A 14,357-nucleotide genomic window follows, 5' to 3' on the forward strand; every position below is an offset into this window, starting at 1 on the left:
CTGCCCTAGCCTTGCGTCGGTTTGCGTGGAGATTAGGGCCCATGTTCTTTGGCATAGGCCCTATGTTAAAGGATTTTCTGAGGTGGTCCGGAACCTCCGCGTATCTATCGACTAGTCCGCGCGTGTCCCGACCCAGCCTTTTCAGGAGCGCCCGTCCTGCGGGGGTGCCTCCGAGTCTGATGGTCTGTGCACCCAGCAGCGCTTCCGCGAGTTCGCTGAATGTGTTGCTGACGCCCAACTGCAGGAGTTTCTCGTTGGACGTGTTTCTGGGGAGGTGGAGGGCTGTCTTGTAAGCCTTTCTGAGGATGGTGTCGGCTTGCTCTCTTTCAGGCGCCCGTGTGCTGTGCGATGTCAGTGCACGTTAAAGATCCCCAGGTTGTCGAAATTATTCCGGAGCCCTCCACTACGGGACCTCATTCTTCCTTTCTTCTTTCACTCCCTCCTTTGTACCTTCCCTTACGGCGCGGTTCAGGTGTCCAACAATATTTGAGACAAATACTGCGGCATTTCCTTTCCCCAAAAGCCAATTATTATTATTATTATTATTATTATTATTATTATTATTATTATTATTATTATTATTATTATTATTATTATTCATCGGCTGGCCCAGGGAGCCAGTTATGATCCCCTTTCTTTTCTGAAAATCACTCTAGATCGTTGTCAACGTCAACGCCAATGAACGCAATAAAATCCAACGGCCTATAGCTTCAGTGCCGCGTTTCTGCAACAACTTTGTCAATGCCAACGCATGCGACGCACATTTGACGCTACTCTTCCGTAACGCATCTGGGGTGCATTATGCGTCTTCCCTTCGCTTTCGAAGCTTCCGCTCTTGATCGGTTCAAGCTCAGCTGGGGCTCGGAGACGTCACATGATCATCCTTGGTTCAAGGCTATATGAAACACACGCCGAACAAGCTACGGAACAGAGCAGTAAAGCTTTCATTTTAAAAAGTTACCTGCGGTTTAACTACTCCAGAACCTTGTTGGAGAGCGAAAGCTGTGGTGCGTCGGGCAAGTAGACGCGGCTTGACGTCTGCGTTGTTGAGTGCGTTCCCCACACTGACTAGGCAGCGCGCCCACCCTGCCGCACTGGAAGGTGCCAGTTGAAAACTTTTTTAGTGGGGGGGGGGCGGGAATTTCGCAGTATCTGTCTCGCATCTCGGCGGGCACCTAAACCGCGTTGTAAGGGAAGAAATAAAGGAAGGAGTAAAAGAAGAAAGGAAGAAAGAGGTGCCGTAGTGCAGGGCTCCGGAATAATTTCGACCACCTGAGGATCCTTAACGTGCACTGACACCACACGGCACACGGGCGCCTTAGCGTTTCGCCTCCATCGAAAAAAACGCTGCCGCCTTGGTCGGGTTTGAACCCGGGTGCTGCAGATCAGTAGCCGAGCGCCCTACCGTACACTCAGCCACTGCGGCGGGTACCAGCTAATGGTTGATCGCGAGAGGTTGGCCATTCAGTGAAGAGAGGAGGAGGATAAACTTTATTTTGTTCGACCAAGGTAGCAGTTTGTGTGGGGTTATTGCCCCATCATGTGGCCATGAGCCCGTGGCGTTCGGCGACTTCTATGGCTCTTGTCACAACCCAGTGAACGCTGCAGCCTGTTGCTGCAGTGCCGCGTGTTTCCCACAACGTTGACAGCGCTAATGCATGCGGCCCACATCTCTCTCTCTCTCTTTCTCACACACACACACAATAAAGTTCTTTATCTGTCTATCTCTCTCTCATCATCTCCATGTATACTCAAAGTGCGATTCGTCCACTGACCCAGGAAGCCAGTCATGAGTCTTTCCTTTTAAATCATTGGAGTCTCCCCTATGCTCTCTTCCTGCCTCTTCGCCTTTTTCATTTCATTTCTCTATTCTGCTTGCTATCCTTTATTTCCGCTTCCGCAGCTCAGATGCTTCAGTACCGATGGCAGTTGCCGGGGCTAGCACAAATTTTATATTTCCTTTTTATTATTATTATTTCAAAACACCACTACTACTTGGAGTCTTAAGTATTGTGAACGGCAACGCCAATGAGCACAATGATAACCGTCGTCTTATAGCTTCAGTGTCGCGTTTCTGCCACAGCGTTTTGAGCCGGTTCCTACGGGAATCTTCACACGCGTCTCTGGGCTCATTCGCGTAGTTAGACTGACAGTTTGGTACAGAGCACCACCCAGGCATTGTAAACTACCTCGCTCGCAAACTTCTGTGCAGCACTGTTCAGAAACAAAGCGAGCACAGTCCAAAATGACGCGCGCTGACAATGTGAGCCGCGACATGCCACTGTATTCCGAAGCGGCGTTCCGTTTCGAGTTGTTCGCGTTGACACTGGCGTTTCAGTTCGCGTTCATTGCGCTCGCCCCGCCCATCTCTCCCTTCTTCTCACTCACGTGACTGTCGAGAGGGGCACATGAGCAGGCCTTATAAGGTAGCGATGAAGGAATCACGATGGGACAATTGGGAGCGAAACGACGCAGGCGCCAGCTTTTCGTGAGACCTTCGCCATTTCGACCTGTGCGTTCGCACTGTCTGGACTGCTCCATATTTGTTCCCTGTTCTGGAAGCTCTCCTTACACGCATCTTTGCTGCATTAGTGATGGAAAAGGAAGCGACTTGTAGCAATGACAGCAGTGACGAGGGATTGGTCGTTACGGTAAAAAGAGAACGGACTTATTCGACAAGCAGCAGTGACTACATCGCCCAGGGACGCCCAAGCTGCCGTCGCGGTAAGTTGCCTTCGATGATATTCTGCCAGAGTGGCCTACATTCTTTTACTCCTTGGGTCATCAAGGACACGGTAATACCATGACCGCACAGTGCTGCCTGTCGTGTAGGTTCAACGATATGGGAATGCTTTTCTCGCCCGGCGTCCCTTGGCCTGTCAGTAGCGTCCAGTTCGAAACGAATCTGGCCATTTCTGCTCAACTTGGTTGGTGAAGCCGTTTCAAAAAATTTAATAGCGATCGCATAATAACTGCAAGAAAATACAATTAGAGAAGCTTACGCAATGGAAACAGCCAGTTATTATCTTATTATCGTGAAACCATCAACGCAGGGATGACGCACCGCGTGACGGAAACACGATTGTGTGTGTTACGGTAGGGTTATAGTAAGCGCTTGTGTGTGAAATAATTGGGCACGGGTGTGAGGAAAGGGCGCCTCGTTACAGCTTTTTGGGGAGCTTCACTCTTCCAAAGGAAGCTGCATCGACGCATCATCCCTAGGGGATGCCGCGCAGCGCGTTTCCAAGAAGCTTACCGAAAGCATTCGTCCTTGGTCCAATCTCGCATTATGTCTAGACTATAAAAGTTCCAAGGAGCGCGGTGTCGGTGCTTTTGAAGCAAAATGATTCGCTACGTTAGGTAAAGCAGACTTCGGGAAGACAGCGAAACGACTATCACCGATGTTTACCCCAACCAAGGATTGCCGTGTATGAGCACATGTATTATAGTTACGATGCCCAACTCTTAACTCGTGACCATCACCCATGACCATTATTTGACCTTTAACTTTGGGTTACCATTGAGGCGACCTTTGATCTTAAGAAAAAAGATGTGGTGATGTGAAGTCACGTGATGAGTTACCATGTGTGCAGAAGCTATTCGCTGAATTCCAGGGACAATGTTCTAGATGGCGATGGATTTGACCGAAGGAAGGGCGCATAACTGGCTCCCTGGATACGCGGACGCCTCATTCGTACTTTCATACATGTGGCGGTGGTGAGAGAGATGTGCGCTGAATAGATAAGCGCAGACAGTGTTGCGGCACTGTAGCTGTAGCTGTACCGCAGCGTTCATTTGGTGATCAACCATTAACTGCATTCCACCTTCCGGGGTGGCAGGGAGGGGGCACTGCTTATAGAGTGTGCGGAACGCAATCAAAGCAGACTTTTGCAGTTTGAGACCAACGCCACGAATATGAAAGCGAGATTGAGGTCTCCACTTACTCACGGAGCCGAAATTGCGACTTTCCTTTCATGAAAATGAACAGCCTTTGCAAAGTTGTCAATGCCAATGAACTGTAGGAACGCTATCGGCTCACTTGATTTGTTTGGTTTTTGAGGAAATGAAATGGCACAGTAATAGGTCTCACCTATCTCGGTGTACACCCGAACCGTACCGTAAAGGGAGAGATAAAGGAGGGAGGGAAAGAAGAAAGAGAGAACAGAAAATTGAAAATTGGATTTTCAGCAAAGACGCCGATAGCTGTATCTCCGTGCTACTAGTGGCGCATGCGCAGTAGTGACTAGGGAGCGAGAGAGAGAAATAACCGCGGCGAGCCACGCGTTGTGACGTCATGTTCCTCTTCGGAGTACCGCCACGGCGAAATCGCAACTTCGCGGCCACTAAAGCGTTCGCTTTTAGAGCGACAGCTGTCTGAGTCCATTGTATTCATTGGCGTTGGCGTTCACAACGTTCTAGACGCCGATGATTTTGAGGAAAGGAATTGCACTGAACTGGCTCCCTGGGTCAGTGGACGCCTTAGCCGTGCTCTGAGGTGCGTTGCGGTGATCAGAAAGAGAGAGAGAGAGATGTGGGCTTCTTGCATTAGCACTGACAACGTTATGGCGGACACGCGGCACAGCAGCAATAGGCCGTAGCGATCAGCAACCCTCGCCATCAACCATTAACTGCCACCTGCCAGTGTGGCAGGGTGGGCATGCTGCCTCTCCAGTGCGCGGAACGCACTCAACGTTACAGACGCCAATACGCGTTTAGTTGCCCAACGCACCACACCTTTCGCTCTCTATCCAGGTTCAGCACTAGTTAAGCCACAACTAAGTGTTCTGTGCAGAGTGTATGTAAGGGCAACTCAACTTTTGTGTCTCCGGATTTTCTGAACGAGGGACTTAAGAGCCCTTTCATGGGTTGAACGCTTTCCTCGGCGTCGGCCTCGATCTCGGCGTAGCCGGTAGAGCGAACGAGAAAGGCAGCGGTGGAATAAGATACGGCGGTAGCATAGACCAAACGAGTAGAAGAGCGGAAGATGGTTTGGTTCTTGGTTTTATGCTGTTTACCGTCCCAAAGGAGATCAAGTTTAGCAAGCAGTTTTTGTCGTGGTATTACCTTTTGGTTAAATCTTACGGTCGATTAAAAATTTAGAAACATTTTAAATTCAGGTTTCCCACGTCGAAAACTTCGTAACGAAAACAGTTTCTGGGAACCACACGAAAACAAATCCGCCAAATTACCAAATCCGCCAACGCATATATTGCACAAGTTGCTAAACTACTTAACGACATTTCGCATTTGCTGTAATTGCGAAGCTACACATTTGTAAAACCGTGTCAGGATTCCGCGATTCATTCGCGTTTCTATCTTGAAATTCACTGCCTCTAACAAACAAGCGATTTTCTCTGATTTGCTATAAAAAATTGCTGATGGCCTAGCTCCGTTAAGCCGCGATATACGTAGCGAAAGCGCCTCAAACATCTGCATCGAAGGAATGCATTCTATACATGTGCCTTTATTCACGGTTAAAGCATGGGGCGTCGCGGCGGAGTGGAAGCGTCTCCGCCTCAAGCTCCAAAGGCACTGGTTCGAATCCAGCCTCGCCAGAATTATTTTTTATTCATTGAGTGTGCGAGAGATTTCAGTGGTTCCCATAGATGCCGCCACCGAACACGTTGGTTAGCGGTTAAGCGCGTTGATCCTCGGGCGTAACGGGCGCACGCGCGCTGCACGGCGACGTCACGTCGACCAATGGGACAGCCTCTATAGTCCAACTGCGCTTGACCGCCGACGCGTTCAGCGGCTTTGGCGCACTCTGACCGGATCGGCTGCGCGGCGAGGCGCGTGTTGTGACGCTATGTGCCGAAGCACCGTTACGGCGTAGTCGCAAGTTCGCAGTTAAGCTCTCTCTTTAAAACTTGGAAGCCTGCATTGGCAGATTGAGCACAAATCGGAGAACACAATGTTTAAGCACATCGTTTCCACGTATTTTCAGTTTTTGAATAGAACAACCAGGGTGGAAAAAGATAAATCAAATGTTGGCTTGTGGACAAAGTAAATGGCGCAGTATCTCACATCTCGGCGGACATCTGAACCGCGCCGTAAGTGAAGGGATAAAGGAGGCAATGAAAGAACAAATGAATAGAGAGGTGCTGTAGTGGAGGGCTCCGGAATAATTTCTATCACCTGGGGATCTTTAACGGGCACTGACATAGCGCAGCACACGGGCACTTTAGCGTTTCGCCTCCATCGAAACGCAGCCGCCGCGGTCGGGTTCGAACCCGAAAAAACAATTTTCAATTTTTTCGTCGACTGGCCCAGGGAGCCAGTAATGAGCTCCTTCCTTTCCTGAAAATCACTCTAGAACGTTGTCAACGCCAACGCCAATGAACACAATAAATGCCAACGGCCTATAGCTTCAGTGCCGCGTTTCTGCAACAACTTTGTAAATGCGAACGCATGCGACGCGTATTTGACGCTACTCCTCCGTAACGCATCTGGGGTGTCTTATGCGTCTTCTCTACACTTTCGAAGCTTCCGCTCTTGGTCTTTCCAAGCTGAGCTGCGGCTCGGAGACGTCACATGGTCATCCTCGGTTCAAGGCCATATGAAACAGACGCCGAACAAGCTACGGAACAAAGTAGTAAAGCTTTGATTTTAAAAAGTTACCTGCGGGTTAACTACTCCTGAACATTGTTGGAGAGCGAAAGCTGTGGTGCATCGGGCAAGTAGACGCGGCTTGACGTCTGCGTTGTTGAGTGCGTTTCCCACACTGACTAGGCAGCGCGCCCACCCTGCCGCACTGGCAGGTGGCAGTTGAAATTTTCTTTTTTTTTTTGGGGGGGGGAATTTCGCTGTATCTGTCTCGCATCTCGGCGGGCACCTAAACTGCGTTGTAAGGGAAGAAATAAAGGAGGGAGTAAATGAAGAAAGGAAGAAAGAGGTGCCATAGTGAAGGGCTCCGGAATAATTTCGACCACCTGAGGATCCTTAACGTGCACTGACACCACACGGCACGCGGGCACCTTAGCGTTTCGCCTCCATCGAAAAAAACGCTGCCGCCTTTGTCGGGTTTGGACCCGGGTGCTGCAGATCAGTAGCCGAGAGCCCTACGGTACACTGAGCCACTGCGGCGAGTACCAGCTAATGGTTGATCGCGAGAGGTTGGCCACTCAGTGAAGAGAGGAGGAGGATAATCTTTATTTTGGTCGACAAAGGTAGCAGTTGGTGTGGGGTTATAGCCCCATCATGTGGCCATGAGCCTGTGGCGTTCGGCGACTTCTGTGGCTCTTGTCACAACCAAGTGAACGCTGCAGCCTGTTGCTGCAGTGCCGCGTGTCTGCCACAACGTTCACAGCGCTAATGCATGCAGCCCACATCTCTCTCGCTCACACACACACACAATAAAGTTCTTTGTCAATAAAGTTCTTTGTCTGCCTGTCTATCTCTATCTCATCATCTCCGTGTACCTCAAAGCGCGATTCGTCCACTGACCCAGAGAGCCAGTTATGAGTCCTTCCTTTTAAATCATTGGAGTCTTCCCTATCCTTTCTTCCTGCCTCCTCGCCTTTTTCATTTCATTTCTCCATTCTGCCTGCTATTCTCTATTTCCGCTTCCGCAGCTCAGATGCTTCAGTACCGATCGCAGTTGTTGGGGCTAGCACAAATTTTATATTTCCTTCTTATTATTATTATTTCAATACACCACTACTACTTGGAGTCTTAAGCATTGTGAACGGCAACGCCAATAAGCACAATGAACGCCGACGTCTTATAGCTTCAGTGTCGCGTTTCTGCCACAGCGTTTTGAGCCGGGTCCTACGGGAATCATCACACGCGTCTCTGGGCTCATTGGCGTAGTTATACTGACAGTTTGGTACAGAGCACCACCCAGGCATTGTAAACTACCTCGCTCGCAAACTTCTGTGCAGCACTGTTCAGAAACAAAGCGAGCACAGTCCAAAAAAATTGGAGGCTTATCAAGGTTAATCCCAGTGGATGCGAAGCATGTTAAGCAGCTGCCGCATACACGCCCGGCGCAAAGACGCTGGCGCGGTTGCGGGCACAGAGACTGACGCGACGGCGGGCGCGCGCCGCTTCATGCCTGGCGTGACGTCACATATCACGTGATGCAGCGATGGTGGCGCCGCCGCCGCGTTGCGCGCGACGGCGCGAACCGAAGTGTGGAGGCCTCCGCCGGGCGACGTCCGACGGCGCGATATGAGGCCCCATCTGCCGCCGGTGTGACATCACGTGACGTCACATCATGTGGTCTCACTTCAGGGTCAATGGTGGCCACCGCCGGGAGGCGACCAACGGCGCGATATGAGGCCCCATCTGCAGCCGGTGTGACGTCATCACGTGACGTCATGTCACATGACCTACTTGAAGGTCAATGGTGGCCACCGCCGGGAGGCGACCGACGGCGCGATATGAGGCCCCATCTGCAGCCTGTGTGACGTCATCACGTGACGTCATGTCACGTGATCCCACTTCAGGGTCAATGGTGGCCACCGCCGGGCGTCGCGCGAAGGCCCGAAACCTACGTTAATATGCTTCACATAATAACGCGCGCTGACAATGTGAACCGCGACCTGACACTGTATTACGAAGCGGCGTTCCGTTTCGAGTTGTTCGCGTTGACACTGGCGTTTCAGTTCGCGTTCATTGCGCTCGCCCCGCCCATCTCTCCCTTCTCACTCACGTGACTGTCGATAGGGAGACATGAGCAGGCCTTATAAGGTAGTGACGAAGCACTCAATAGAGGAGAGCTGGGAGTGAGGAGACGCGGGTACCAGCTTTTCGTGAGACCTTCGCCATTTCGACTTGTGCGTTCGCACTGTCTGGACTGCTCCCTGTTTGTTCCCTGTTCTGGAAACTCTCCTCATACGCATCTTTGCTGCATTAGTGATGGAAAAGGAAGCGACTTGTAGCAATGACGGCAGTGCCGAGGGATTGACCGTTACGGTGAAAAGACAACGGACTTATTCGACGAGCAGCAGTGACTACATCGCCCAGGGACGTCCAAGCTGCCGTCGCGGTAAGTTGCCTTCTACGATATTCTGCCAGAGTGGCCTAGATTCTTTTACTCTTTGGGTCATCAAGGACACGGTAATACCATGACCGCACAGCGCTGCATGTCGTGTAGGTTCAACGATATGGGAATGCTTTTCTCGCCCGGCGTCTCTTGGCCTGTCAGTAGCGTCCAGTTCGAAATGAATCTGGCCATTTCTGCCCAACTTGCTTGGTGGAGCCGTTTCAAAAATTTTAATAGCGATCGCATATTAACCGCAAGAAAATACAATTAGAGAAGCTTACGCACTGGAAACAGCCAGTTATTATCTTATTATCGTGAAACCATCAACGCAGGGATGACGCACCGCGTGACGAAAGCACGATTGCGTGTGTTATGGTAGGGTTATAGTGAAATCTAAAGTCTGACGAAAACTCGTCTGGTCGGGTAGAAGATTCATGTATGAAGAAAAAGGAACGCCGACCAAAAGGTTGTTGTTTAAAACGAAGACGTTTCGGCTTCCATACAGAAGCCTTGATCACTCAGATGTGTGAAGAAAAAGGAACGCCGACCAAAAGGTAGTTGTTTAAAACGAAGACGTTTCGGCTTCCATACGGAAGCCTTGATCACTCTGAGTGATCAAGGCTTCCGTACGGAAGCCGAAACGTCTTCGTTTTAAACAACAACCTTTTGATTACTCTGAGTGATCAAGACTTCCGTATGGAAGCCGAAACGTCTTCTTTTTAAACAACCTTTTGGTCGGCGTTCCTTTTTGTTCATACAGGGATGTCGCGCAGCGCGTTTCCAAGAAGCTTACCGAACGCATTCTTCCTTAGTCCAATCTCGCATTATGTCTAGACTATAAAAGTTCCAAGGAGCGCGTGTCGGTGCTTTTGAAGCAAAAAGATTCGCTACGTTAGGTAAACCAGACTTCGGGAAGACAGCGAAACGACTTTGACCGATGTTTACCCCAACCAAGGATTGCTGTGTATGAGCACATGTAATATAGTTACGATGCCCAGATCTTCACTCCTGACCATCACCCATTACCATTATTTGACCTTTAACTTTGGGTTACCATTGAGGCGACCTTTGATTTTAAGAAAAAAAGATGGGGTGATGTGAAGTCACGCGATGAGTAACCATGTGTGCAGAAGCTATTCGCTGAATTCCAGGGACAATGTTCTAGATGGCGATGGATTTGAGCGAAGGAAGGGCGCATAACTGGCTCCCAGGATACGCGGACGCCTCATTCGTACTTTCATACACGTGGCGGTGGTGAGAGAGATGTGGCCTGAATAGATAAGCGCAGACAGTGTTGCGGCACTGTAGCTGTAGCTGTACCGCAGCGTTCATTTGGTGATCAACCATTAACTGCATGCCACCTTCCGGGGTGGCAGGGAGGGGGCACTGCTTATAGAGTGTGCGGAACGCAATCAAAGCAGACCTTTGCAGTTTGAGACCAACGCCACGAATATGAAAGCGAGATTGAGGTCTCCACTTACTCACGGAGCCGAAATTGCGACTTTCCTTTCATGAAAATGAACAGCCTTTGCAAAGTTGTCAACGCCAATGAACTGTAGGAACGCTATCGGCTCACTTGATTTGTTTGGTTTTTGAGGAAATGAAATGGCACAGTAATAGGTCTCACCTATCTCGGTGTACACCCGAACCGTACCGTAAAGGAAGAGGTAAAGGAGGGAGGGAAAGAAGAAAGAGAGAACAGAAAATTGAGATTTGGATTTTCAGCAAAGACGCCGATTGCTGTATCTCCGTGCTACTAGTGGCGCATGCGCAGTAGTGACTAGGGAGCGAGAGAGAGAAATAGCCGCGGCGAGCCGCGCGTTGTGACGTCATGTTCCTCTTCGGAGTACCGCCACGACGAAATCGCAACTTCGCGGCCACTAAAGCGTTCGCTTTTAGAGCGACAGCTGTCCGAGTCCATTGTATTCATTGGCGTTGGCGTTCACAACGTTCTAGACGCTGATGATTTTGAGGAAAGGAATTGCACTGAACTGGCTCCCTGGGTCAATGGACGCCTTAGCCGTGCTTTGAGGTACGTGGCGGTGATCAGAAAGAGAGAGAGAGAGAGAGAGCGAGATGTGGGCTTCATGCATTAGCACTGACAACGTTATGGCAGACACGCGGCACAGAAGCAATAGGCCGCAGCGTTCAGCAAACTTCGCCATCAACCATTAACTGCCACCTGCTAGTGTGGCAGGGTTGGCGCGCTGCCTCTCCAGTGCGCGGAACGCACTTAACGTTACAGACGCCAAGCCGTGTTTAGTTGCCCAACGCACCATACCTTTCGCTCTGTATCCATGTTCATTACTAGTTAAACCACAACTAAGTGTTTTGTGCAGAGTGTATGCAAGGACAACTCAAGTTTTCTGTCTCCGGATTTTCTGAACGAGGGACTTAAGAGCCCTTTCATGGGTTGAACGCTTTCCTCGGCGTCGGCCTCGATCTCGGCGTAGCCGGTAGAGCGAACGAGAAAGGCAGCGGTGGAATAAGATACGGCGGTAGCATAGACCAAACGAGTAGAAGAGCGGAAGATGGTTTGGTTCTTGGTTTTATGCTGTTTACCGTCCCAAAGGAGATCAGGTTGAGCAAGCAGTTTTTGTCGCGGTATTATCTTTTGGTTAAATTTTACGGTCGATTAAAAATTTAAAAACTTTTTAAATTCAGGATTCCCACGTCTAAAACTTCATAATGAAAACAGTTTCTCTCTGGGAACCACACGAAAACAAATCTGCTAATTTACCAAATCCGCCAACGCAAACATTGCACAAGTTGCTAAACTACATTACGACATTCCGCATTTGCTGTAATTGCGAAGCTACACATTTGTAAAACCTTTTCAGGATTCCGCGATCCATTCCCGTTTCTATCTTGAAATTCACGGCCTCTAACAAACAAGCAATTTTCTCTGATTTGGTATAAAAAATTGCTGATGGCCTAGCTTCGTTAAGCCGCGATATACGCAGCGAAAGCGCGCAGACTTCTTCATCAAAAGAGTGCATTCACTAGATGCGGCATTATTCACACTTGAAGCTTGAGCCGTCGTTGTGGAGTGGTAGCGTCTCCGATAGATGCCGCCACCGAATAAGTTGGTTAGCGGTTAAGCGGCGACTTCTAGGGTTCTTGTCACAACCCTGTGAACGCTGCAGCCTGTTGCTGTAGTGCCGCGTGTCTGCCACAACGTTGTCAGCGCTAATGCATGCAGCCCACATCATTCTCTCTCTCATCACCTCAATCTAACTCAAAGCGAGATTCGTCCACTGACCCAGGGAGCCAGTCATGAGTCCTTCCTTTTAAATCATTGGGATCTTCCCCTATCCTCTCTTACTGTCTCCTACCTTTTTCATTCCATTGCGCCTGCTATGCTTTCTATCCTCTGCCGCAGCTGAGATGGTTCAGTGTCGATGGCTGTTGCCGGGGCTAGCAAAAATTTTATCTTTCCTTATTATTATTATTTCAATAAACCAGTCCTAATTGGAGTCTAGAACATTTTGAACGGCAATGTCAATCAGCACAATGAACACCGACGTCTTATAGTTTCAGTGCCGCGTTTCTGCCACAGCGTTCCCAACGGCAACCTATGCAGCGCACCACTGTCACTACCGCCACCTAGATTAAAGCGCGACTGACGTGCCCACCGTCCGAAGGGGGAGAGTTATCCGAAGCCTCCTTTTACTGCGCAGAGCTCGGAGAAGACGGCCCGACTTCGTTCTCATGCATGGAACAAGCTCGCACTGACTACGCCAGCACTGCGTTCCTCTTAGCGAGGCACGCGGTGAGTCACGAGGTCAGACGGCGAACCAGCTGCGGAGAGCGCATGCGCCAAGCCAGCAGCGGTGCTAGCGCATGCGGTGGCGTCGTTGCGAAGGCTACGGTGCAGGTGCAGTGAAGCGAAGGCACAATGGCAGCCCATATTGAAACTCGGCTCAACTAGGTTAAACTTGGCTGAGGCTCAGCCCGGCTGAACTATCAGCTTTACAAAAAGCAGCTTAGCGGTGGAAGGAAAAATTCTATATCCTGTGCACTAGCTCTGAGTCATAATAAAGAACGCGCATGGGACTGCAGAATAATAATAATAATAATAATAATAATAATAATAATAATAATAATAATAATAATAATAATAATAATTGGTTTTTGTGGAAAGGAAATGGCGCAGTATCCGTCTCATATATCGGCGGACACCTGAACCGCGCCGTAAGGGAAGGGATAGAGGAAAGAGTGAAAGAAGAAAGTGGTGCCGTAGTGGAGGGCTCCGTAATAATTTCCACCACCTGGGGATCTTTAACGTGCACTAACATCGCACAGCACACGGGCGCCTTAGCATTTTTCCTCCATAAAAACGCAAAGAGGTTGGTAATTTCTATCCGTGAAATTTTCAAGCATTCGTACTAGCGTCAGCGCGCATTTTTCATGACAATCTTTTAATGAAAGCACAATGAATTTTTACCCAATGTCGCCTCATAAGCATCGTACAAGGCCTCCATAATTATGAAAATTGTTTTTTTAGGAAAGGAAATGGCATGATATCTGTCAGGTCACGATGGACACCTGAACGGCGTCGTAAAAAAAAGAATAAAGGAGGGAGTGAGAGAAGAAAGGAAGAAAGAGATGTCGCTGTGAGGGCTCCAGAATGAAAATAGAAATTGATTTTTCGCTAGCTCTCACTAGCTGTGAAACATATTAGGGAACACGCAAGGTAGTCTAATAATAATAATAATAATAATAATAATAATAATAATAATAATAATAATAATAATAATAATAATAATAATAATAATAATAATAATAATAATAATAATAATAATATATTATTATTATTATTATTATTATTATTAATATTATTATTATTATTATTGAAAGGAAATGGCGCAGTATCTGTCTCAGATATCGGCGGACATCTGAACCACGTCGTAAGGGAAGGGATGAAGCAGAGGGTGAAAGAAGAAAGGAAGAAACAGGTGCCATAGTGGAGGGCTCCAGAATAATTTCGACCACCTGGGGATCATTAACGTGCAATACCTCATGCCTGATACCTGATTAATGTCCGCAGCGGGTACTTGGACATAAGAAATTAAATTTTTTTATGGAGTGTTGCTGTGTGCTTGGCTTGCAGCACTCTGGGACGGGTCGGCTCGGTATTTCACTGCCTCTGGGATCGGCCTGGGGACTTTTAGGGCGGCGCGTCTTTTCTTTCACTCTTTACTCTCCTATCATTTACCGCCTCCTACTTTCAGTACGCGGCAGCGAGCGTGGCTCGGCTTGAGCCAGGAGGCAGGCCCGTGCTCTTTCGTTTTCGTTCTTCTGCTCAGATGCATGTCAGTCAGTCAGTCAGTCAGCACACGGGCGCCTTTGCGTTTCGCCTCGATCGATA

Source organism: Amblyomma americanum, chromosome 1 (genome assembly GCF_052857255.1).
Source record: "Amblyomma americanum isolate KBUSLIRL-KWMA chromosome 1, ASM5285725v1, whole genome shotgun sequence".
NCBI lineage: Eukaryota > Metazoa > Arthropoda > Arachnida > Ixodida > Ixodidae > Amblyomma > Amblyomma americanum.